Source organism: Paramisgurnus dabryanus, chromosome 2 (assembly GCF_030506205.2).
Source record: "Paramisgurnus dabryanus chromosome 2, PD_genome_1.1, whole genome shotgun sequence".
Lineage (NCBI taxonomy): Eukaryota > Metazoa > Chordata > Actinopteri > Cypriniformes > Cobitidae > Paramisgurnus > Paramisgurnus dabryanus.
The window spans coordinates 48205252-48230463 of NC_133338.1; the positions used below are offsets into that span (position 1 = coordinate 48205252).

The following is a 25212-nucleotide window of genomic DNA, read 5'->3' on the forward strand; positions in this document are numbered from 1 at the left end:
TCATTTTAATCCTTAAATCTCCTCCACACAGACACGTGGAGTCTATCCAAGCACACAAAAATGTACATGTATACTTTATCTGCTCTTCATTTTGAGTGAGATCATCCAGAGACGCAAGTTGAGCAGTTTTGAGCTTATTGTAAGCTAAATAATGGCTTTATGATCTATGCCATGGGTTTTCAAACTTTATGATGGCATGGATTCCCAAATATGGTGAACTTTTTGTGAGGGACCTCTTCCTAAAATGTATATACATTTGTATATTTTTATGTATAAAGAAGCATTTAAACTGTGCAAACTCCAGTGAGTGAGATAAAGGGTGCTGTAGTGAAAAAAAAAACACATTTGAAATATAAACAATTCTTGAAAGTATGTATATACCAAAAACGATAAACACTGAGAAATGAATATGATAACTTAGAATTGAAAAGCAATGCTTGCTAGACTTTGCCTTTTCCTTCTGAAATTTCCTGCAGACCCCTAAGAACCTTCTAGAGGCCACCTAGAGGTCCCCGGACCCCAATTTGGAAACCCCCGATCTATGCAATCCATCAACAAATCAATACTTTTATAAATAAAGGTGATACAATAAGTTCTTTACAGCGATACCATAGAAGAAAGGGCAAGGAATAAATGCAGCAATTGCCTTAAAGGGACACTCCACTTTTTTTGAAAATATGCTCATTTTCCAGCTACCCTAGAGTTAAACATTTGATTTTTACAATTTTGGAATCCGTTCAGCCGATCTTCGGGTCTGGCGCTACCACTTTTAGGATAGCTTAGCACAATCCATTGAATCTGATTAGACCATTAGCATTGCGCTAAAAAATAAACATATTTAATAACCATCAATATTTTTCCTATTAAAAACTTGACTCTATTGTAGTGACATCGTGTACTAAGACCGACAGAAAATTTAAAGTTGCAATTTTCTATGCAGATATGGCGAGGAACTATATCGGCTGCTGCGTAATATCATTGCACCTCCTGCAGCCATGTTACGACAGCAAAGTGCTTGATTATTACGCCAGAATGAGAGTATAGTTCCTAGCCATATCTGCCTAGAAAATCACAACTTTTAATTTTCCGTCGGTCTTAGTACACAATGTAACTACAAGAGAGTAAAGTTTGAAATAGGAAAAATATCGAAACTCTTTGGTTGTTTTTGAGGGCAATGCTAAATGGTCTAATCAAATTCAATGGATTATGCTAAGCTATGCTAAAAGTGGTATCGCCAGACCCGGAGATCAGCTAAATGGATTCTAAAATGGTACAAATCAGATGTTCAATGTTGTCCTTTTAAAATAAAAATTTCTTTCTTAACTTTTTATAGTCCCATTATTACCTAAATGCTACATATTAGGACCGTTTTAAAGGATACCGCCCCAGCTTTTATACCTTTTTTTCTGAAAGTGTGAGATCCTCTTGCATTCATTGGGATGTCTGTCTTAAACTGAAGTTATTGTTCCAAAATAAAGAGTTGGTTAATTTGTTGAAACCCTTTTTCTCGTCTGAAAATGTTTCGTCTACAGATGCAAGAATATTTATTCAGACACTAAGAGAGTGTTTTTGTTTACTTGGTTGCTTCGAACCCCCCATGCTTTTCCAATGGTGCGGTTTTCTGCCAAAAGCCGACCAACACGCATCAGTTTGAACAAAGATCGCCCTATTCTGCAGCCTTAATTAGAAGAAAATTGTAAACAGACGCATGCCTTTCTTAACGGATTATCTGTAGTTTATGACAGAGCGTTTGAAGTCAGGCAGCTTTCTGAATCAGCGTTGCTCAAGTGGGTCTCTTATAGGACATTGTTGTCTTCAATTATTCTCCCGTTATATATTCGTCTGTATGAAGCCAGGGTATCATCTATTATTTAGAGATGCAATCGTTTCTGTTTATCTGTATGCATCACTTTTTTGATTAAACAGAACAAAGCGTAATAAAGCAAGAAAGGTTGAAATGGCTGCTCGTCTCTATCGCTCCACGGGTTCTCCGGCTTTATTGTCATTTAATGCGAGCGGTGCGGAGCGAGCCTCAGATCTGAAGAGCAGCTGGCGCTGTGCTACACTAACACACAGGGAAACGGGTCCTACACAAGTTTTGTTACGCAAATACACACACTTATACTGCGAACTTACATGCAAGCTCTCTCCTGCAAATTGAACCTGAGTCTATATTAAACCTGACATGTGCTTAATCTTGCAAAGCAGTTTATGTTTATGAGACTATCATGGGGCGGTTTCCCGGACAGGGTTTAAATTAATCCAGGACTAGGCCTTAGTTATATTAGGATATTTAAGTAGTTTTTACAAACAAACCTTACAAAAAAAATAAAAAATACAGGTGTGCATCTTGATACAAAACATTGGCACTGATATGTGATTCTAAAATTAAGGCAGCTTAAACTTGGGACTAACATAAGCCCTGTCCAGGAAACTGACCATATTTAATAAAGATTTGTTCACGAGCTTTTACCGAATTGGTTTCAAAGGGATGCATGGAAACTAGCAGAACCATTCTTTTAAATGTTTGTTAATGTGTAAGTTATCTCAGTTACTTCCGGTTTATCCTGTCATCAGTTTTGTATCAGTTTTACATTTAAAGGGATAGTTCACGGAAAAATGAACATTTTGTCATCATTTACTCAACCTCATGTTGTTACAAACCTGTAAACATGTCTTTGCTCTGATGATCAAAAAAGAAAATATTTTGTGGAACGTTTGTAACCAATACAATTAAAAGCCCCATTAACATCCAAAGTCAGAAAAAAATACTATGGAAGTCAATGGTGCTTCTGATTGGTTTAGTCACAAACATTCCTCAAAATATCTTCCTTTGTGTTCATCAGAACATAGAAATTTTACAGGTTTGTAACAACTTACGGGGGAGTAAATGATGACAAAATTTTCTTTTTGGGTGAACTATTTCTTTAATTTAATAAGACCCTGACTATTTACAGTATAAGTCTGCTCCTATTATGAAAGGAATCAGTTCTTCCAGAAAGAGTTTTTTGTGATTGTTGCGGGCAAAAATCTTTGATCTTTTTTTACTACAAAATGTGATGGAATATGCAGGATATTTATGCAATTTATGCGATGAAATTGCAAAAACTGCGGGAACTTGCAAAACAGTTTGCAGCTTTTCATTGATGTTCACGTTGCGTAATTACCTCACTTCCTAACATTCCCATGACAACAGGGGACATGGCTTCGCCGTAAATGCCAATTTTTTAAACTTTCTGCTAAGATAAACATGACTTTTTGCTACGAAAAAGCGGAGATTATGAAATCATGCATATTTTGCGAGCAGAAATCTGCAATTTATGTGGCGAAAGTGTGGCATATTTAAAAAATGCGGCCCCCGCATAAATATGCGGACTTTGGCTGATTATTCATTGAATCATGCGATCGCATAATCACGTTCTTCTGGAGGGTCTGAGGAATAGCCTGAAAATCACAAACATCAAATAAAACAATCAAAATGACTTTGGTGGGTTATGTGCCCCTGTGTTTGAAAATGTTCATTTATGAGTGAACTGTTCCTTTAAGGGCACATTTTAATATTAAAATGTAATCTGAGTTTATTAAGTAATTTTCTAAAGCTAAAATTTACATGCAGACATGTCACTCACAAACACTAACTTGTAATACAACAAACACTTGCTATTATCTTTCCTTTAGTGACTTCAGTGCTGGTAGGAGATTAACATAAACGACTCTGGATCAATATGTGGTGTAGTCTAGGCAGTCGGCCAAGGTCACTGGCCCCGCCGTACGATGACCTGGCCGGGTTCGGTCACCTCCGTCTGATGAATTCGGTGTGATTGACCTATTCTGACCTAGGCAGTGCAGGGCAGATCGGTCAGACTTGAGTCTGGTGGCCGGCCAGTGGGCCGCTTTTATAATAAAGTGCTCAGTATTGCCTTTCTGTCAGTCAGTAATTAAAGGAAGAGATATGAAGCCTTAGATAGGTGTTGAATGGACAAGCGGACCATTGGCTACAGAATGGCAATGAACAGGCAGTGAAGCAGTAAAGTGACATGTAAACTACTCTGATATGGACTGCTAATGACTGCCTGGAAGATGGATTAGATGGGCGACCACAGACTGCTGTGAGCAAGCATGCATAGATCTTTACGAATGCATGGCTATGTGTGACATTAAAACAATGTTTTAAAATCATCCTGTAGTTGTTTTACGGCTCCAATTAATATTAAAATGTTTATTTTAATATATTGTATCGGGTTCAGAAACACTTCACTGAAATGTTTCTCATGATTAACAGGCTTTAAACGGGACATTTCATAAGACTTTTTTAAGATGTCAAATAAATCTTTGGTGTCCCCAAAGTACATATGTAAAGTTATAATTAAAAATACCATATAGATAATTTATTATAGCCTGTTAGAATTGTCACTTTTTAGGTGTGAGCAAAAATTGATGTTTTGGGTGTGTCCTTTAAAAAGCAAATGAGCTGATCTCTGCACTAAATGGCAGTGCCCGTGGTTGGATAGTGCAGATTAAGGGGCGGTATTATCCCATTCTGACATCACAAGGGGAGCCACGTTTCAATTACCTATTTTTCACATGCTTGCAGAGAATGGTTTACCAAGACTAAGTTACTCGGTTGATCTTTTTTACATTTTCAGGTTGATACAAGCAATTGTGACCCAAATATAGCACTTAAACATGGAAAAAATCAGATTTACACCCCCTTTAAATCTGAAGGCGTATGCTTAAATATTTGCATTTACTTTTGTACACAAATATATAGTTGTGACAAACATGTTAGAAAGCCACAATTTTATACAAAAAAGTTTGGAATAGAGAACTTAGACTGAATATTAAAGAAAACGCAGCCAATAAGAGCCCATGTGAACATCTTCAAATGTATCTCAAGATAAAATGCCACAAATATTTCAGAGTTTTGATTAATTTTGGATGCTTGTTGTCACAACATAATTCCCACAATTACATTTATGTTAATCTATAGTTTTGATAACTTTACTATTATTTGATGAATAACTTTATCTCTTTTATTTTTCAGAAGTCTTTTAATTTGATATTCACAAATTTTTTGCAAAACATTGATGTACCTTTAATTTTGCATTTTGAAAGCACACAAGTTTATTCATACACATGCATATATTTGCAGACATAGGGATATCCCAGTGCATGTGAGGGAATTCTGGGAATCCCAGTCATCCATGTAGCCAGCTGCCACCACCTGAGACCTTACACATTCCTGTGTCCACTAACTATTTAGTTGTCAGTGATTTGGTTAAGTGGAATTGACTTTTATCTTCACTGTGCTGTGAGGCTGCCACCGGCGATACACATTCTCCCATCCCTCAACCGCCTGTCCGCTCTCAGCCCCTGTGTCGCATCCAGCACATTGCTATTGGCAGCTGAGAAGCGGCTGATCAATAGCTCAGGTCAGGAATGGCCCGCGGCCCTGCTGCGCTGCAGGCTGGGGTATTGATCCAGATCCGTTCTGCCTGTTGCCCCGCCCAACGCAAGGACAAACTCTTGAAGGTGCGAATATAAGGACCTATGACATATTTCAATACAATGACACAGACATATATCTGAGCCATACTAGAAACAGTGTGTTACGGGTAGTAAAAGAGATTTTACCTTTCGAGCATGAATTTTTCATTTTTTCATTCAAGAGTTCATTTGTGTGTGATATTTTTGAGGAAGTCATTCCAAGACCAATTTTCTGAATTTTTTTAATAAATTTAAAGATTGTGTCCTCTCTTAAAAATAAGGAGTCTTGCATCTTTGTCCAGCTTGTATGGTTCCATGAAGAACCTTCACATCCACAGAACCTTTCTGTTACAAAAAAAGGATCTCTGAGGAACCAAAAATAGTTCATGGCCTTGCTACAAAGAACCGTTTTAGCATCTTTATTTTTAGAAAATGTACTAACCAATGGCATGAGTTTGGAGGCAGTCTGTCTGGCGTGGCCTAATAAGAGCTATTACATTTGTAACTTGGTGTGGTGATGTCACTGAAAACCCAAGGACCCAGCAAACCCACTCCAGCTTTGAGGCCACACCCAAATTATTGGATTGCGCTAAAGCATATTTTAGTGTCTTTAAACAAACAACACAACACAAGTCTTTGTTTACCATGCACAACCATCGACACTACTTTGTTTCTTCTGACCTCAGAACTTCAACTGTAAATGAAAAAGTTCAGACCTTGATCCATTCATCATCCCCAACAGCGCCTCCTCTTCTTGGTCCCTCACTATAGCGTGCCCGCCTCGGCTCCTTGTTTTTGTTGCCGTTTTAAGTGCCTCTCCCCAGAGCTCCTCATCAAGAACTTAATAAGAGCTCATGGGAACAATTAAACAGCGTCTTTAACCCTCTTCTATCCACAGTGGTAAAAATAGTCGTAAAAATGTTGGCAAATAGAAGAGGCTCCGGGGGGAGCGGAGTCCTTTATTCCCCCAACCGAAGCCCAGACAGAATAGGCAGGCGCTGTCAGAGGTGTAGCCCATGACAGTCACATGTACCCAGCTTTCTGGGTACATGTTCCCCCTTTTGCTCTTTCATCATCCTTTTGTCCTCTTTCATTGTTGGAACTGACACGTGAATACATACATAAATACATACCGTCTAAGTGGCTTTGTTGTTGTGTATGAGAGATGCTCAGCACAGAGTGCACAATTATTCAAGTTATTACAGGAATATGTCTTGTTCTGGTTATGGGGGAAATTAAGTTTCTCCGGAAATTCTTTTTTCCTTTTTTCTTATTTTATGGATGGCCTATAATGCCACAAGAGGAAAAATTACTCAAAGAAATGCACTTATTACTTAATGTAATCTGGAAAATCATATGGTTTTGTCCTGCGGCGGTAATAAAAATAATTATAGATTAATTTTCTGTTCTCTAAACCAGCTTATTACCCAAGTCAAAGAAACTTGATAGAAGCCATATTGTTCTGTGTCCTCCCCTCCTGAAAGAGATTTAGCAGCTCTTACTCAGGGCGAACGAGCACGCAAAGCGAAAAATCTGCACTTACTTACCGAGCATAAATAACAATGGCCTCACCTCCCCTCAACCCTGTCTTACAAAAGGCAAAGTGTGTGTTTGTGCGTGCATCTGTGTGCAAATCTATTAATTTCTCGGTCTGTTCTTTGTTCCATTGTATGAAAGCAAATATGACTTTTTAGTTTTGTTGCGATTGCTAATAGCTTGTTTCTCTTCTCTTATCTCTAGGTGGCGCTGTCACTCTGAAAGGCAGACTGTGGATGCTTCAAACCAAACTTTTCCTAACTGGGTCTAATAGCTTTGGCAAACCCTGGAAATACCTGGAATTACAGGACTACAACACTCCAAGCCCCTAGCCTAATAGTGTCCAGGCACTAGACTTTAAAGCTTTACATTTGAATATACCAATAAACCAAAAAAAAAGAAAAAGTACTATAGCTTTAGCACTAGTGATAGATTACGAGCATCTGCCTGCCATTGCACCAAACCTGCTGTGACCGTGAGGGTTGTGACCTTTCTGGCGCTCACTTCAAACGGACACTTGAAAAGAAGAACGCAGTCAGGGAGAGCTTCCGAGCGACGGCGACTGAAACCAAAAACCCTATCAGGTAAGGCTGTGAAGTCACCTTTTTTTCTATCAGGCTAGACCCCCAAAGCCCTTCAGCTCCTCGGGGGCGTTTGAAGCCCAGTCGGCCCACATACCGGGCCTTCAGGAGAACCACCGCTGATAGAGGGTCTCGGTTTGAAGACCCTGTCACCTTTCGGCTACTGTAGGATTAGAGGAAATTTGTGGTGGTTGAATTGTTTGGTTTAGGTCTAGGAAAACCTTACGGGCAGAAAAAAGGAAAGGCTTTTGTACCTATAGGTGTGTGTGTAATTATCATGTTGTGGGGACCAAAAAGATAGAAAACCCGATTTTTTTAACATTGTGGGGACATTTTGGGGTTAGGGTTTAGGTTAGGGGAAGGGAATAGAATATACAGTTTGTACTAGGGATGCATAACGATTAATCGCGATTAATCTAGAGCAGAATAAAAGTTTTTGTTTACATCATATATGTGTGTGTGTGTGTGTGTGTGTGTGTGTGTGTGTGTGTGTGTGTGTGTGTGTGTGTGTGTGAACTGTGTATAATAATTATGTATATATAAATATGCACACATGCATGTATAAATTTAAAATATATTTATATATTAAGTATTTATATTAATATATAATATAAATTATAAATAAATATACAAATGTATATACACATGTAAACATTTCATAAAAATATACATGCATGTGTGTGCATTTATCTATACAATGTTATTATACACATTTCACACACATATATGACGTAAACAAAAACTTTTATTCTGCTATAGATTAATCGCGATTAATCGCTATGCATCCCTAGTTTTTGCGGTATAAAAACCATTACGTCTTTAGAATGTCCTCACAAAACATGGAAACCAAATGTGTGTGTGGCTGGTATAAGTATGAGGTTATATGTGTTAATACACGATATGTCAAAATCTTTGGCACATTCACACCTATATATCGAAAATCAATGTTGTGCCTTAAAGGGATAGTTCACCTAAAAATAAAAATTATCTCATCATTTACTCACTTTCATGGTGTTACAAACCTGTATAAATGTATTAAATGAAATCAAAACCCGTTTATGAGCCCCATTCACTTCCATAGTATTCTTTTTTTTCTACTATGGAAGTGAATGGGGCTCATGATCGGTTTGTTTACAAACATTCCTCAAAATATCTTCCTTCGTGTTCCTCAGAACAAAGAAATTTATACAGATTTGTAACAACACGAGAGTGAGTAAATGATGATTTTTGGGTAAACTATAATTTTAATACTCTTCCTCTTTTCTGAGGTGTTAGGAAATCATTTTCATGTCGCACTTTGGTGATTGCTAGTTTTGAGAGAAATGACTTGTACACACATGATGAGAGATACTGTATGTGAGCAGATTTCTCAACCCTTTGGAATTGACTTTATATTTGGATGTTTGATGATAATAGACATTTGCTAACAGTGACGTTGTTACAAAATTCAATATTATACCGATATCTACGTCTTACCATTTCAAGTATATATTTAAATCTGTGAAAGAGTTTGCAGACTTTTACTTGTTTGTACATTTGCATTTTATGCATCTGGCAGATGCAAAGCAACTCACGGTGAATCACAAGGTATATTTTTTATCAACATCTGTTTTTTTCTGAATTCAAACCCATGACCCTTTGCGCTGCTTATGCAATGGTCTACCACTGAGCTATACATGAGCTTGTTTAAACAAATTGAGCAACATGTTTCACTTTTTTGCATACTTAGTGCTCTTCTTTCTCTGTGTCAACATATTTGGGTGTGATAATATTGATGCAGTATTGTGAGGTGAAAATTGCAATATATATGAAATATACTGAGTTTCTTTATGTCTGATCTGACCCTCAAGAATATCTGTAACCTATACGTTCGAGTTGATTGAGTAATAAAAATCTTTACATTTAATAAAACGTTATTTTTTACACGTTGCATCCCTTTGCGCCCCCCTCTCCAAAGAAAACATGACATTGAACAATATCAAACTAAGAATTTGAATAAAACAAACAAATTAAGTGATACAAGGCTGCTGTTGGTCCATAGCCTCATTTTTCTGAGGTTTAATTATGTTTTTACAAATGTATTGTATAAAATGTCATAAAACTGAGGCCCCCAGCACCATCTCGTGCCCCCCAGTTTGAGAACCACTGCAGTACCTGTCTTGCTCAGGTAACTAGTATATTTATGTGAAAATGTTAAGTTAAAGGGATGTTGTTGTGCTATCACGCTCAACGACAGACAAGATATGCTTTTGAGCTGTTGAACATGATGTTATTCTCTGCACTGCGTATCACCCTGAACGAAAGCAAATAGTGTTTATCAAATTAAGCATTTAAAAACAAAACAGACAGGCAGAGAGGACGCTCAGAAGAGACTCCGTCAGGTTCCAAGAAGAGAGCGAGGCCTTTGTTTTGAAAAGTTCAAAGTAATTTTGCCAAATTTAGGTCATTTTGCATTAGGACTCAGCAGGGAGCTGTCGTGAGGAAGGAGAAGGCATATAAATAATAACCCAACAGATGGAAAACTAAGGCTTTTCAAGCATCTTTAATGGTTGCTTGTATTAAGTTCTCATGCTTAATAAGAAAAATACAACACTTGAATGCATTTACCAAGAAAAATATCCATCTCTGTTTAAGTAATTAGTGAAACGGTATGCACGAAGGGATAAAATCCAAGGGGTCAGCCGGCCTCACAACAGGACAAATGTAACTTACTGTAGAAGAAATCACAAGTAGTGAACGCCCCCGTCAGGAGAGCGAATCTCCCCCCACCCGCCTCTCTTTTCCCTCCGTCTGAGAGCACTAATGGAGCAGTGCTTTTAGCCCAGGGCTCCAGCACCAGACCCTGCTCTGCATGAGGGATGTACTGCACTGCGGACGGGGTCGCTCCCTTTGTGCCGGCCCTCTTTGGCCTCGCGGTAAAAAGAGCCATGCATGATTTCATACATGAAAGATATATGTAATTGAACGGCAGCATTGCCCATACACCATATTTACAATTCTAAACAGAGGACGGGAGAAGCAATTCCCTTTATCTCTCTCGGACGTAGTCTCCTTCTGTGCGAAGAACGAATTTCTGCATATCGCAGAGAACACGGTGCACGAAAATACATGAAATGCAGATTATCACACTTTTTATTTACTTTCATTTTGGATGAGAAAAACGTGTGGTTTCGACACAGGCCCGGTCCAGTTTCTGCCAGATCTGATGATTCCTGCCGGCCTTGCTTTATGACTAATATTGTGGCTTTGATGCTGTTGTCTGGTCTCAGAAAAAGGATTAAAGTTTTGCCTCAGTGCCTTTGATTTATTTCTTTTTTTAATGAAATTATGATGTATGTTTTTGGATATGTAAGACTAAATGCTTCAGGTTAGTCGACAATGTTGAGTGTTAAGCGACACACACACAGTCTTGATGTTTGGTGGCCTGTTTTCGGTGGGCACCCTCCTGGAGTGTTAATGTAGTGCCAAGTTAAACACCTCTCCTGTTAATTGCCCTAATGAGCTCATACTTTGCCAGTGAACAACCTTTTTAATGGCTTGTTTTATAGGCTCGCGGAGCTCTAAGGCCAGACAGGCTCTCCGTCGACCCTTACAGGGGGCAACATTCATACGTTATTGGCGGTGATGCACAGCTTGCCCCCTTATGATGTCAGCTACACCCCCAACCCTAAATTTTGCAGAAGCCCACCTGCCTCTGAGTCTTGGGGGTCAGAGGGGTGGAGAAAATGGCAGGGTTAAGCACCGTGCAACTATGTTGTGGCCGCTTTGGTCACTTGCAATTACACCCCAGCTACATCAGCGTTGAGACTAGTTGCGTGTTTTAGGGTTGGCACCACTTGCTGATACATGCATTTGGTTTTCTTGACCTTTCCCTGTGCCTTATAATTACTTTCGTTAATGTGCTTGTCTAAAGGAAGTATTTAATTTGTTATTTTGTTATTAAAATTAAATTGTAAAGTCAGATTTTGAAAATATATTTTAGGATCTTTAGCTTTAAATAATCACAAATATTATTATTATTTAAAATAATTGCATAACTAGTTATATTTTGTTTGTTATATATGAGATTTATTTCAAACCATGTAAAATGTATTTTTACTGGTTAATTTATTCAAATATGTATTCTTCATAGAATTCTTCATATAACAAAATTATTTTTCTGTATTTTTATTCCATTTAGTTTATTTTGTCATGAAACTCGTTTGCATCTTCCTGTTCATAATGTTTTATTAAGTTGCTTATTAATTACTTATTTGGTAACATTGCTTTGTAAAAACAGCAATAGCAATTTCTGTCCAGCACACACACACACACACACACACACACACACACACACACACACACACACACACACACACACACAGGGAATGTTATATAAGCCTAGATGGAAGAATTCAGTCCTGTGTGTTCTTTCATGTGAGAATATTTGTCAACAAAATGTCATTCGTCTAATTTTTTAAGGTAATTGTTCATGACATTTGGGTCATGAAATCACTGCATTTCTCGGGTTGGAAATTCTGCCTCTGCCTTTGACATGGAATGATTTCTTGAGCAAAGCTTTGCACATAATCCAGCCATATATGTCAAAAGATAAAGGTGGGGAGGGATTTGCACGTTGACCCTTGGAGGGAGCACATATGGCTCCCTCCACCTATCAAACCATATATATTTATATATGAGAGAGAGAGAGAGAGAGAGAGAGAGAGAGAGAGAGAGACAGAGACAGACAGACAGATATTATTGTGCATTGTGGATGCTCTGTGATGTATTGTATAGATTTATAGATATTTAATGTAGTGAAAGCACATCTTTTGACAAAATTATTTAGTTCCTCTACAGTTCAAATGGAAAATGTGCAGGCCTTAAATGTAAAGATTGTATGCTCCATGAATACATTGCATGTGCATATGGAGATGTCTCAGATTTGGACTTTTCGTTTAGATCATTTCGTTGCAATCCATTTCATACCGGAATGTCGTTTTATTTTTTTATATTGTAGCCCGTGTTGTTCTCTCACCTGAACAAAGCTAAAATTGAGAGAGAGATATATAAAGAGGATTGCAGCAGGGCGATATAAGGATGGGTTGGTTTACAGCTGCAGCTCTTCTGGACGCAGGCTTGCTCCAGGCTGCTTCTCTCTGTGATTGTTGCACGACCGTGAACAGATACATCTGTACTGCTTTACCGCACAGAGACTGAAAACGATCCGTTCCCGGGGTTTTAAAGGTGTTTTTGAATGTGCTTTGGGTGTTTTCTGAGAAACACAGATAACTGGATGTGTGCATACATCTGGGTGTGTGTCTCGTGCGCTTCTGAAATCGGTAAAAATATACGTAAACAAAATACAGAAGTAGATTTTGGATTAAATTTATAATAGACGAGATGATATGGAGAAAGCACAAACATACACACACGCAGGTGTTTTGTACACTGGTATTATTCGATGGATTTATATGTTTAGGCTTCTTTTTTATATGCTTTTTTAAAATAAATTATAATATTAAAGAGTTATAATAAATAGCATTCGAATATTGTATTTGTTTCATTATTTTCCGTTTATACATATTTCTCATACATGCTTTGTTCAGACCTGTTTCGGCTTTTGGACAGAATAGAAATTAAATAAAGCATAATAATATCATATTAATACTTTTATTAATATTTATGCTATAAACATCGACTATTTTTATTCTTCTTTACAATGACTACTGCGTTGATTAATTTATTTGTTTAATTTCTTTAAATTAGCACGTCTAATAACTTATGTTAATTTTAAAATGCACTTTTTATAGTCTATATAAGACACACGTTAACTGTCTAAATAACTATTGTAATTTAACATATTGCTAATTATTAATTAATTTGATAAATATTTGCATATTTAATCGATGTACTAATTTCTAGTCTTTAGATATAAACTCTTGCATTTTCCCTACATTTTTAAACGTTGAATAATTTAACCTTATTTGTAAGATTCAATTAATTGTTTATACAATTAATTACAGTTTACAATAATTAAGATGGTAGATGTTGTTGTTTTTATTGTGGTTTTATTTAAAATATTCGTCTCGAACACACACCTTTCTTAGTTAGTTAATTAATTAACTAATCAATCTAATCTGCACAAAACGTTGCACTTTTTAATTAGTTTTTAAACATCTTTATTTGCAATAAGCAATAACAATCCAATAAACAAAACAAAAAATAAAAACATGCCAATAAAATATGTAAAACAGCACAAATGTAAAAAATAGCGTTGGACAATACAAAAAAAAGTAAGACAATATTCTGTTGCAATTGCAAGCTCGTATCATTAAAATAAAAAACCGTACACATATAAATTCAATGTCATACTGGCCATCATTTTCTTCATATTATTTAAGTGTGATATAACAGTAAAATATCAGGTATACAAGTGAATGCATTGACCGTGCTTCCATCAGCTTCAAATGGTTAAATGTTTATAGCACGAACGTTAACATGTAAGGCTAAGATGACATAAATGTGCATTTTACATCACAGTAATACTCAATACAATCATAAATATAAAACATGGTCTTTTTCATGCATTATATGGCACCATTTTGAAAATAAGATATGATGGGGAATGTCTTCATATTTCATCACATCTTTGGGGAAAAAGACGCAAATACACTTATATTTAAAAAAGTAACGTGATAATTAAAACATTCCTCTGACATGCATCGTATTTAATTCACATATGTGCTAAATGTAAGTCGAAGCTCATAGTATGACAGTATCATTTTATGTATGTAAAGTACATAGCATGGATTACACCAGCATACTAGCAAGAAATGACTAACATTATTTATGTGTGTTATTATGAGGATGATAATGATGAAGATTATTATTATTATTATTATTATACTCATTTATGATTTTCCACTTATCTGTGTTTTCGTCCTAAGGTCATGATTTTCAGTTTTATTGCTTTGTTGCAATTTGTAACACTGCACTATATACCGTCTCCATTCGTGGTTGCAAACTTGGTTCAGGTTTGGCTTCGTGCGTAAGGCATGTAATGACACAGGATAAAACTTTAACCACACAATCGAATCAGTTACCAACAAACATTTACCTGTATTCATATGTGTTAATTTGACTTAATTGAGCCCGGTGTCATAGGAAGCTTGACACAGATCTGATGGCAGTGGGCGAACATATATCCCGGACAAGGCAGGTTCATGGTGCGTAAACCCCATGGCCAAAGTGAACATAAGAGGGCGCTGCCATTGCACCTGGTAACACGTCCTGCCCCAGCCACCCGCGGCTTCAGACCGGACAATGCTCCACTGCTGTCAAGTGCATTGAGTCCCAGTGTATGATTTAGACCAGAAATATATCACAACTCACACCTCTTCTGCTGCAGCCATACGCGCATCTGTTGTTGGGCCCATATCTAAAACAACGCTGCTGTTGACTGGTGAAGTTAAAGTTGGATTAGTCAACCATGCAGATAAATGTTAATTTAAAAAATTGCAGGATTATTTCATTAGTAACACATGCATATATTTATCTGATCGCCATATACAAACAAAAGAGAACTTGGAATTGTGTGTTTTTGGTTTTAATATGGAAGTTTTTATATTTTAAAAAATACGTTTTTCGTCTTGTAATAAAGTTACGAGACTGTTGCAGACAGCTACCTTTATCTCCAAATGCCTCTTTTCATTTCCTTCGTTTTGCTCTGTATTATTTAACAGTGGCACGCGCGGTGTAAGAGGTTGAAAGGACGCACACTCTTTTTGAAAAGCTGAAAAAAAAAATATATATATATATATATATATATATACTAATGTAAATGTAGGCCTATACTCGCCTTTTTAAACACAATTATATATTTTTGTCTTATAATTTATATTTCCTAAAATACATTTGCAAGTACAGTTCAGGGTTTGTGGTATTTGTTGTTTGCACTGTGTTGAGTTGGATATGTGTTTACACATCTCTAGTCATATTAATCAGCGTGTTCACCAAGGGGTGGTTATGCATATTCGGTTGCCTGTACAGTCATTCTCAGACATATTTAGGACAGAGCATTTGCACTTTATAGACGCTTACATATAAGACACATATTTATATTCAACGAACATGGAATGAAGATCATGTGGGAATCATGTTTTCCTTGAATTAGCTCTGCCAAGTCACGAAAACTATAAGATCAGGTGATATTTGCGTCCATAAATAGGCTATGGCTATCAAGCCCTAGACAGGACCACACTGCTTATTTAAATGTGCCTAGATTTGGCATGGCAGGATACAAAGCGACAGACAAGCTCTGATTCTGTCCCTTTTCACGCACCGGCCTCTTATTATCTCACTGGCCCTCTAACTCTTCACGCACTCTATTTTCCATCCATTCATTTTTACAATCCCTCTTTCCCCAGAGAGCAGACAGGCACATCACAAATCCCGAAGCTTCTCTCAAGGCGAAATCTGTATGCATATCAAACGTATCGACACATTTAACGTTGCCATCTTCTGGGCACTGGATGTGCGCAAAGCTGCAACGTTGACGTTTTATTATGTAGGTTTTATTTGATAATTCAGTTTTGCCTTTGGAAGTTCGTTCCTGCGAACGTATAGTCTAGTTTTTTTTTTGCAGATGTACCATATGTGTCAGCGTTTATAAAATATGTGCTTTCTTAAACCACACACGGACACCCACAGCAACTGTCACACCGATGCCACATTTGCACGAGGCCAAATTGTGTAATATTGCCGTTGTTTTTATAATGCGTTGATTTGGGTTTGTGATCATTCTTCAGCACATTCGTTGCTTTGTGCATTGTTTTATATAGGCTAGCTTATAGGGGTTTCTATTTAACTTTAAAGGCTAGGATTTCCGTGCCTACTGCTCTCCACTGCGCAAATATTTGGCATGAAATGAAATCAAATAAAATACAATAATTTTCAGATTCTATATAATTCTGTTTATTAAAGCATGAATATTTTATTTGAAATGATTATGACATTGAATATAACATTGCTTAGAATAATAATTATTAGCAGTGTTGTATTTTGTACACTTTAAATAGTTAATTATTTAATAATGCACACATGAATAAACTAAATAATTATGCTGAATACGTTACACAAGCATGTAAAATACATATTTTTTAATGGAAATAATTATCTATATACGTTGACATGTATTGCAATGATAGAAATGTGCCACCACATACGACCTGAGAAACGATTCGGGTATGCCTATTGTCTGGATAAAAAATGACGAGGAAAAAATAACCAAAAAGTTATATTTGATAATATTTCAATAAAAAATATGTAATTCATGGATGTAAGCCGGTTAGTTGCATTTGGCAGGAATGAGGCCGAGTTGTCAGTGGCGAAAGTGCTCATTGAGAGAAAGAGAGAAGATTTGTAGTTTCCTTAGTAAGAATCAACAATAGCATTATTATGAGAAAGGACACAGGTCCGAGCTCAAAGGTCGGATAGACGCTCTTGATTCGGGAAGAGGGCGTTTTAAGTGACCACCACGAGTAAGGGAATTGTTTTGGGGCAAAGTGAAAAAGCAGACCTGTGGAGAAACCCACCGATCTATACTACAGTTGTTACTATTGATCAAACGTCACCTCTTTGAACGCACGCGCTTGAAAGTTAGACTACACTACTTATCGAGAATTATTTAAAATAATAATAATAACGGCATGTAAACGTATCATGTCATAACCAAAGGACAGATTTACATACTATCACAATGTAATTAAACTGACATAATTTTTAGTGAAATGCATTTAAATGCATAAAGATATTAACAACATACCAATAAGATATAGTAACGAAATTACAAGACCTAAAGTGAGTAACACTATAAGAAGTTCTGGTTTTACATTGCACTCTCTCACTTTATCTCTTCACCTATAGTGTGTGTGTGTGTGTGTGTGTGTGTGTGTGTGTGTGTGTGAGTGAGAGAGAGAGAGAGAGAGAGAGAGAGAGAGAGAGAGAGAGAGAGAGAGAGAGAGAGAGAGAGAGAGAGAGGGGATACAGAAAGAGAAAAATTCATATATTAAGATTTTTCATATACCTAAAATTGTTTGCAAAATCTATACATTTGAGTTCACTTCTAAATATAATAGGTATCAGAAACACCATTTGTCTCATCATATTCCTAGTCTTAAAAGCGACTATAGCGCAAAGTTAAACCTCAAAGTACAGTGTGTTTAGCTAAGTCTCTTTGACATGAATGAATTTGATCAATTTCTCTAGCAAAGCTAAAAAGAGACAAGTGTCTTTGCGCTTTTAGTTTATGCAATGTTTTCTATCTTTCGTGAGCATGCACTAATCTCAATATCTAACATGATAGGACAGAGTGCAAGCATAAATACGTGCGATATTCAGGTGCTTTAATACGATGGAAAAGGTCAGATATCATTTATTATTGCAAATGACGATACATTATAACGATTTCAAAATGTATTTACACGAGTAGCATGCAGGGTGTTATTAACAAGTTATTTTAACGTATGCTACGTAATAACAGATAGTTTACATTTATCACAGAAAATCTCAACACTTCCTGAAACACAGAGATATAATACCGTAAACATGCATGCTGAAAAATCACATTTAAGATTACACAGTACTTCAGCTTTTATGCATTTGTAAAGACGTCCAGAGGCGCAGTTACAACCAGTAGCAGATTTTATATCTAATATGTTTACGATTTGTCAAAATACTACTGTTTATGTTTACTTCGTGTAGTTAAACGCAGCGATTTTCTTTTCCCCGGCATGTTTCTTTCAATAGAAAAGTTTGCTGTTTACAATAAAGTACATAAGGGTAAAATATTCCGAGATTTGTATGCCTTTAAAACATTCATAATGATAAAGCTTCGTTAAAAGCATTATTATACTAAAGTTACGCTTCTTTTACGCTCGACTCTAAAAGATAAAATACAAATATTATTTATATCATGAGATTTTTGAAATGATTAAAAAAGTAGAGCGAACTTATTGCTTTAAGGTGTTTTGCCAACGCGGTTTTTTTTTAGGTTAAAATGTATTTAATTTTCATTTAATAAAGACACTCGGTTAAATAAACAGATTTAAATGCGCGTATTTCTAAACGTAAAAGTAGCTAGTGTCTCCCAAAAAATAAAACACACACACAAACGCCGTGCGGCAGGGGCCGCGCGCTCCTACACTATTAACTTTCAGTGTCTTCCTTCTCATCAAACTCTTACTTTGTGCTGTACTTAATTCCATATTTTCAATTCCCGATCACTACTTTCCTCTTTTTCCTTCTCCATCCATCTATCTATCCATCCCTCCCTCCCTCCTCTATCTCCCTCCTCCCTCTCTCTCTCCTCCCTCTCTCTCTCCTCGGCTCTCTGCTGAATCTTATTGATCCAGAAGGTGGCTAATTAGCCCTTCCCGTCGTGCCTGTGTAATGAAGCACATGCGCACTGAATTAATCACAGCCATTTTTTGCAGGAAACTAATTAGCAGGAATAAAGATCCAAAGAGTTTTTTTCTTTTCAATCATCAGATCTCACTTTCACCTCTTCCTCTCTCCCTCCAACACGAGACTCATCGCCTGCTTTGCATCCAAATTATTTTTATATTGCCTTTACAACTAATACTCCGTCTTTTTTTACTCTCCGCAACAACAATGATCTTTCTTTTGCCATCATCCTAAACGCAAACTGACCAAAAGGGACTGCCTTGATGGGATCTTTAGCCAAAGCGTCTCAATACTGGATTAAAAAGCGAGGATCTCAAAGCGGCAGCGAAACATTGTAAGTAACATTGTAACTTTGCTTTCTCTTTCTGCCTCTCTCTTAACCTTACGTTTTCTCTTTAGTTTCAATTACACGCGACTGCTTTCGGGATTTCGGCGTATCGTCGCCGGCTTTGCCTTTTCTCCTAGCGTGTTAAAAACCAGGCGATTGCAAGTTATTTTCATGCAAGTTGCTTTTATTTTTATGCCTTTTATCAGTATCGTTACCTGTGTTTACATCTGGCTTCGTCCTCTCGCGCTTCTCATGGAAGAATAGAAAAGGGCAAGACAGCGATTCCTTTTCCAAACAGTTGCATTTAAACACACACTTCTGCATTTTCATGTAATCACAGTGGTCACAAAAAGCACGAATAGTGTCAAGAAAGATGTTTTTTAAGAGGGTGTCGACGTGAAAGGGTTGACGCTGGTGGGAGAGTAGCGGGAGCTCGACGTGATCGTAGCCGGGAGAGAGGCGCCTTAGTCCAGCCTGCGAGTCCGTCCAGGTCCGCCGTGAGGGAAGCTTCGCCCGCGTTCCCATTTTGCACCGAAACGCGCGTTTGCCTCGCGCTTTCATTTCCTCGCCGATTTTGCGAACATCTCGGGAGCGAAAAATCCACATCTTTACTTTTCGTGTCCTTTCTACTGTGTGCATGTCTCTCCGCCCTTCGCTTTGCATTTCAGTTCTTCTACTTTTTTCGCCTGTGCCACTTTCGCCGTCTTTTCACGTTTTATTTCTCACTCCGAGGGTTGTTAAAGTTGTTCTTTGCCGCTTCCCAGTCGGAGTCACATGCAAATCGATTGGCATGTGTGTGTGAGAGAGATTGTGTGAGTGTTCAGGGGAGTGTGTTGGGTGTAGGGACGGAGCCCCGGGTCTCGTGAGCGGATCAGCCGGAGCTTCGAGCCCGAAGATCCGCGCTGGACACGGCACGACCGCGGCGAATGGCTTTTAACGAGAAACGGACAACTATCGTGTATATTAGCCTATAATTAATGAAATTAAATGAAATAGGAACTGATTTCAGAACATAGACTAAGAAAATAAAATTACAGCATTTCTATATGCTATTAAAAAAAAAATACTAAGAGAAAGTGCTTTGAATGATCAACAATATTAGGCTAATTTCTCGTCGCACAGTAGAAGAGCTTAAAGTATTAAGAAATTGCCCCATGAATAGACCAGGGGCTCAAATGTTTATCAAGCAAAAAACTCAAGAGTACAGGTGTAGCAGGAATAAAAAAAAAAATCAGATGGGGACCTAAAACTGGCGAAGAGCTACAGACATAGAGATGTCCCTCGAAGATATACAAACAGGAATAAGCAGAAATGTGAATCCATACAATGATACATTGTAGCCCACAGTGAGATACAAAGCGAGAAAAACAGAAGACGACGCGATGGAAGGACAGACAGACCCAGAGCTGACTGACTCTTGGCGAGCTGCAGCATGGATGTGCAGGGTTGGGGAAGAAAGAGAGGGGGAGGTTGAGAGACTTGGGGTCAGACGGCAAGAAGCAAGGGAGCAGGGGTCACCGAGTGAGTGGAGGAAAGATAAAATAGAAAGAGAAAGGGAAAACTCAACATTACCCAGCGAGGAAAGAGTAGGGTGGGTGTGTGTTACGTTGTGGGGTCACACAAACAATAATACGCTGTGATTGTGGGGGTCAGCCAGATTTTAAAAATGCACCTAAAGTGTGATCAACAAAAATGAAAACAGGGTTGATTTTTGCACTGGTGTGAGAAAAATCCCTAGTTGGAGGTGATGATTTTTTTTAAAGAGCAGAGAGGGAGAGAGGAAGGCGTACATGCAAAGCAAGTTGAGAGGATAGGAAGGGTCAAATAGCCACAGGCCATATCGAAGGAATCAGGGAAGAGGTCAGAAAAACACAAATCCCAAGCCCTTTTTATCCTCTCCGACGTGTCCTAACAAGAGAGACAAGAAGCTGACGCGGTGGCGACGCACACTTGTTTAGGTTAAGCTTAGATTTATGCATTTTGCTGCGATATATTTACTATACAAAACAACTGCGTAGTATAGTAAAACAAAGATACAGAAATGTTTCGTAATCGTGTGTGTGTGCGTGTGGAAACTGGCAGTCGGAGTGAACCATTGTGTATTTTCCTTATTATATTTCAACCCCTTTGAACGGTTTCATGGGGGCATAGTGGGCAACCCAGCTCTTTCCTTTTCCCCACTCTTCCTTCCATGTTTTTAGGAGCAAAAACTAGTGAGTGAGGGAGGAGAAGGACAGATAAGTCAGGGCTTTAATGTCTCTCGGCTCCCGAGTAGAGGGGTGGCAATAATTACAAGTGTCACACAAAAAGGATATATAGTATAATTCAGGTGCTGTGCATGGGCTGTCTCTCTCTCCCTCTCCCTCTCTCTCTCTCTCTCTCTCTCTCTCTCTCTTGCTCGCCGTTATCCTTTCCCTCTCTCTCTCTCTCTTTCTCTCTACTCGGGTTTTCACCATCACAAAACAAAGACAGCATGCAAGGTCTGCCATCTCAGTCACTCTTCAAAAACTCATGGATAGGCTATTCAGAGCTAATCCTTTTGCGGACAATGATTTTAATGGCAGTTGGCTCATTTCTTGGAAGTCATATTGTCGCAATATTTGTTGTCTGTCTTTGCCTTTGTGTTTCACCTGGGCATGAAACCCTTAATTGTGTTGTGTTGTGTAATTATTGCGAGTGTTCAGGCAGTGCAAAAGACTGTTTTACATTGTTCACATGTGGATGTATCAGGGTAAATGCGGTCTTATTTTTAGATCCGAACAGACATGATTTAGTGTGATCGTCCTGCTGTAAGGATATTCGCTGTGATACAGAAAATGTCTGCGGTGTGGTCCGTTTTCCGGGATTTGTCCATCTTACAGAAAGATGGCACAAACATTGCAGTCTGCTTTTTTGAACACGATTAGAAACAGCACACGTGGTTTTTAAAAAATGAAACATTTTACTATTTATCATGTGTACAGACACACTAAGTGGTGTGTTATGTTTATTTTTTTCTTAATTGCATATTAATCTCTAGTGTGGTGTTAATTTAGTTTACATATAAACAAACATTTTCATTAATTTTGGACAATTTAATTTTTTTTCCAAGGACGTCCATAAATTTATTATATTTGTTTTTTAATTTTCTATATTTTATATTTTACTTGTAAATCTGAATTACTATTAAAACACACTGAATTATTTAAACAATTAAACTGACATTTAAATGTATTATAATAATTTCTATTGTAATGTTTTTGTAATTTTGTCATCATAGCTGTCCTTCAAAAAGCTTATAAGAATAGGGAATAGTACAATTGCTGGTTCAGAAGTAGATGTAGTGCTATTTAGCTTTTCTCTTTCTACTTAAAAGCTTTATTTTTGGCTTGATATTCACCTCTTCCTCCCCTGCAAACAGGGATCGTATATAATGTCGAGTGTACTTGTCCAGCTCATGTATGGAGCCGTTATGATATACTCTTGCCGATGTGTGTGTATGGATAGCATTGTGGAGAGATATAGGACGGGGGAGACTATGTTTCTCTTTACCCCTCCCTGTTATCGCTCTCTCTCTTTCGCTCTCTCTCTCTCATGCTCTCTCTCTCGGGGCTGGCACCTTCAGGGAAAGCCTCAGTGGTAGAGGGCCCTCTTTAGGTCAACACTGTTGACAGGCTGTGTAAAAAAAATACATATTAATTGTATACATTATTATTAGAAGTAAAATTTTTAGGGAACATATATATGTGTAATACCTAATATGTATACAGTGTAAAATGTATCTTTATTTTTGAACAGTAAAAAAATTAAGGCTCCTTTATCGAACAAACATAATTAAAAAACCTCATTAAAACCAATAATTTAAAAAAAACAATTATATACAGATTTTATATTTTAGTAGAAAAGTATCATGTTTAGGGATTGTTCATTGTGAAGCTGTGTGTGTGTGTGTGTGTGTGTGTGTGTGTGTGTGTGTGTGTGTGTGTGTGTGTGTGTGTGTGTGTGTGTGTGTGGAGAGGAGACGATCTCTGTCACGAGTTTTCCATTAATCCAGTCGTGCTGAGGAGGCACAGCAAAGTGAAGGCCCAGCCACCTCCATTTGCTTTAGGGCTTGAATTGTGAGTGTGTGTGTGTAAATTAGGTTAGCAGGAGCAGTGGGTCTGATTACACATGATGGTTTTGAATATGCAAGCCTGTGCAGTCAGGACCAGTTCTTCCAGTTGTCCCATAATGAGAAGAAGGACAATGGCATACGTGTCAGTGCTATCATTAAACCTCAGGCTGGGGGTAGACAGAGCGTGGGTGGGGAGGATCGAGTCTGTGTGTGTGTGTGTGTGTGTGTGAAGGGGTTGGATGATAGTTAGGTACGCTGTACCTGTGTAAACTCAGCCTTTACCACAAGCCCGGCTCAAGCCACGGTTTCACCTTACAGGCGGTTGCGTGGACTGTCTGCACTTTTCCTTTCCACGTTTTTTTTCCATGTTCTGCTGCTGCTTTTATTTGTTCTCAGTTGCAGGAATTTCCGTGCTATTTCTGTGCTATTTCACAATATGTTATCGCCACAAAAAAGGTGTGTGTGTATAATATGTGAACGGGTACTGCTTAAGTCCCATATTCTTGCATTTTTATTTTAATTTTTTAAAATATTTTTTACCAACACTTCTGCTGTTTCACGGTATATGTATCCTATTACATTACAGTAGGATTTAAATATTAAATGGGCAGCCCATTAAACAAGGTGTTTTTATTTAGGCATAGAAAGGAGTTATTGAAGAGTAAATAAAAACCAGAAGTCCTTATCTCCGTGCGTGTGTGTGTGTACAGGGGAGAGACCAGAATTCCTCTTTTATTGCAAGAAGCTGCTCGTGCACATTTTCTTTCGGTCAGGCAATATTTCAAAAGACGTCCGTAGCCCACAGCATTTGTCATTCATAGCTAATGTCATGATTAGGAAATATAATGGCATCATGTGAGACAGAATGAATATTTTGGCTAATTTGTGAAAAAATACATGATAAACTTTATTTACAACCAGGCAGCATTGTCTTGGTATACAATACATAAAGACATGGGTAATATGTAGTTTATATATGATGTATAATGTATTTGCATCATAAATAATATTTTAAACAGCACATATATGTGTGTGTACATGTGAGGGTTTATTCTAGGACAGATGCATGGTCTAGGCCTGTTGTTAAGGTGCGTTTTTCTGGGGTAGTCGTGTCACTGTTCAGCAGGGACGTGGACCTGTTTCCCAACCCCTCCTCTTCTCCTCCCTGCACCCGGGAGCCCAGCGTCTGACCCTCCGTGCTGTCGCTTATCATCACAAAGAGGCAGAATGCATAAAACATGGAGGGCACGCAGACGCTGGGAGCCCAGGTCGCCTTTCTGTCCACACAGAGGAAAGCATAAGGGTCTGTGACGTTGACATGTTCGCTGCATTCTCGTTGTTGTTATTTCCATTATGTTCATTTAATGCAACGGATGTGTGGAGTTTTTTTTGTGTGTGTGTGATGTTATGCATGCAGGTGTCATAAAGTTTTCATTATGCACAATATGTTCTGCTTTGAGTAATAAAAAGTAAATACAGTGAAAAATATAAACAAAGTAAATTTCAACCAAAGACCTATTCATTTTAGATTCTGTGACATTTTTATAAATAATTTTAAATTTAATTTTATATATGAAACAATTGTGACAACAAGCTCAGTTTGCATAAGAGCATCCCTCTTATGATTTGTAATGATGTTTATATTTTGTAGATGTTAACCAAGCTGACATGTAGTGGAGTTGATCCTTTCGGGTCCTGAGAGCATCTGCAGATGTCATTTTTCCAGCACATTTTATGCTTAG

The 25212-nt window shown here is 37.7% G+C and overlaps 1 protein-coding gene across 2 annotated transcripts in view; it reads left to right on the forward strand.

Moving 5' to 3' along the window:
• The first annotated feature begins 7250 nt into the window (after positions 1–7250).
• The window catches only part of zfhx3b (zinc finger homeobox 3b), a 166448-nt gene continuing 148486 nt past the window's right edge, over positions 7251–25212 (forward strand). Inside the window, exon 1 of one of the 2 annotated variants that reach the window (XM_065261475.2) lies at positions 7251–7607. The gene's annotated coding sequence lies outside the window, so the exon portion shown is untranslated. Of the gene's footprint in view, positions 7608–18946; positions 19384–25212 lie in introns of those variants that run through there. The other variant, XM_065261474.2, reaches the window with a different exon arrangement.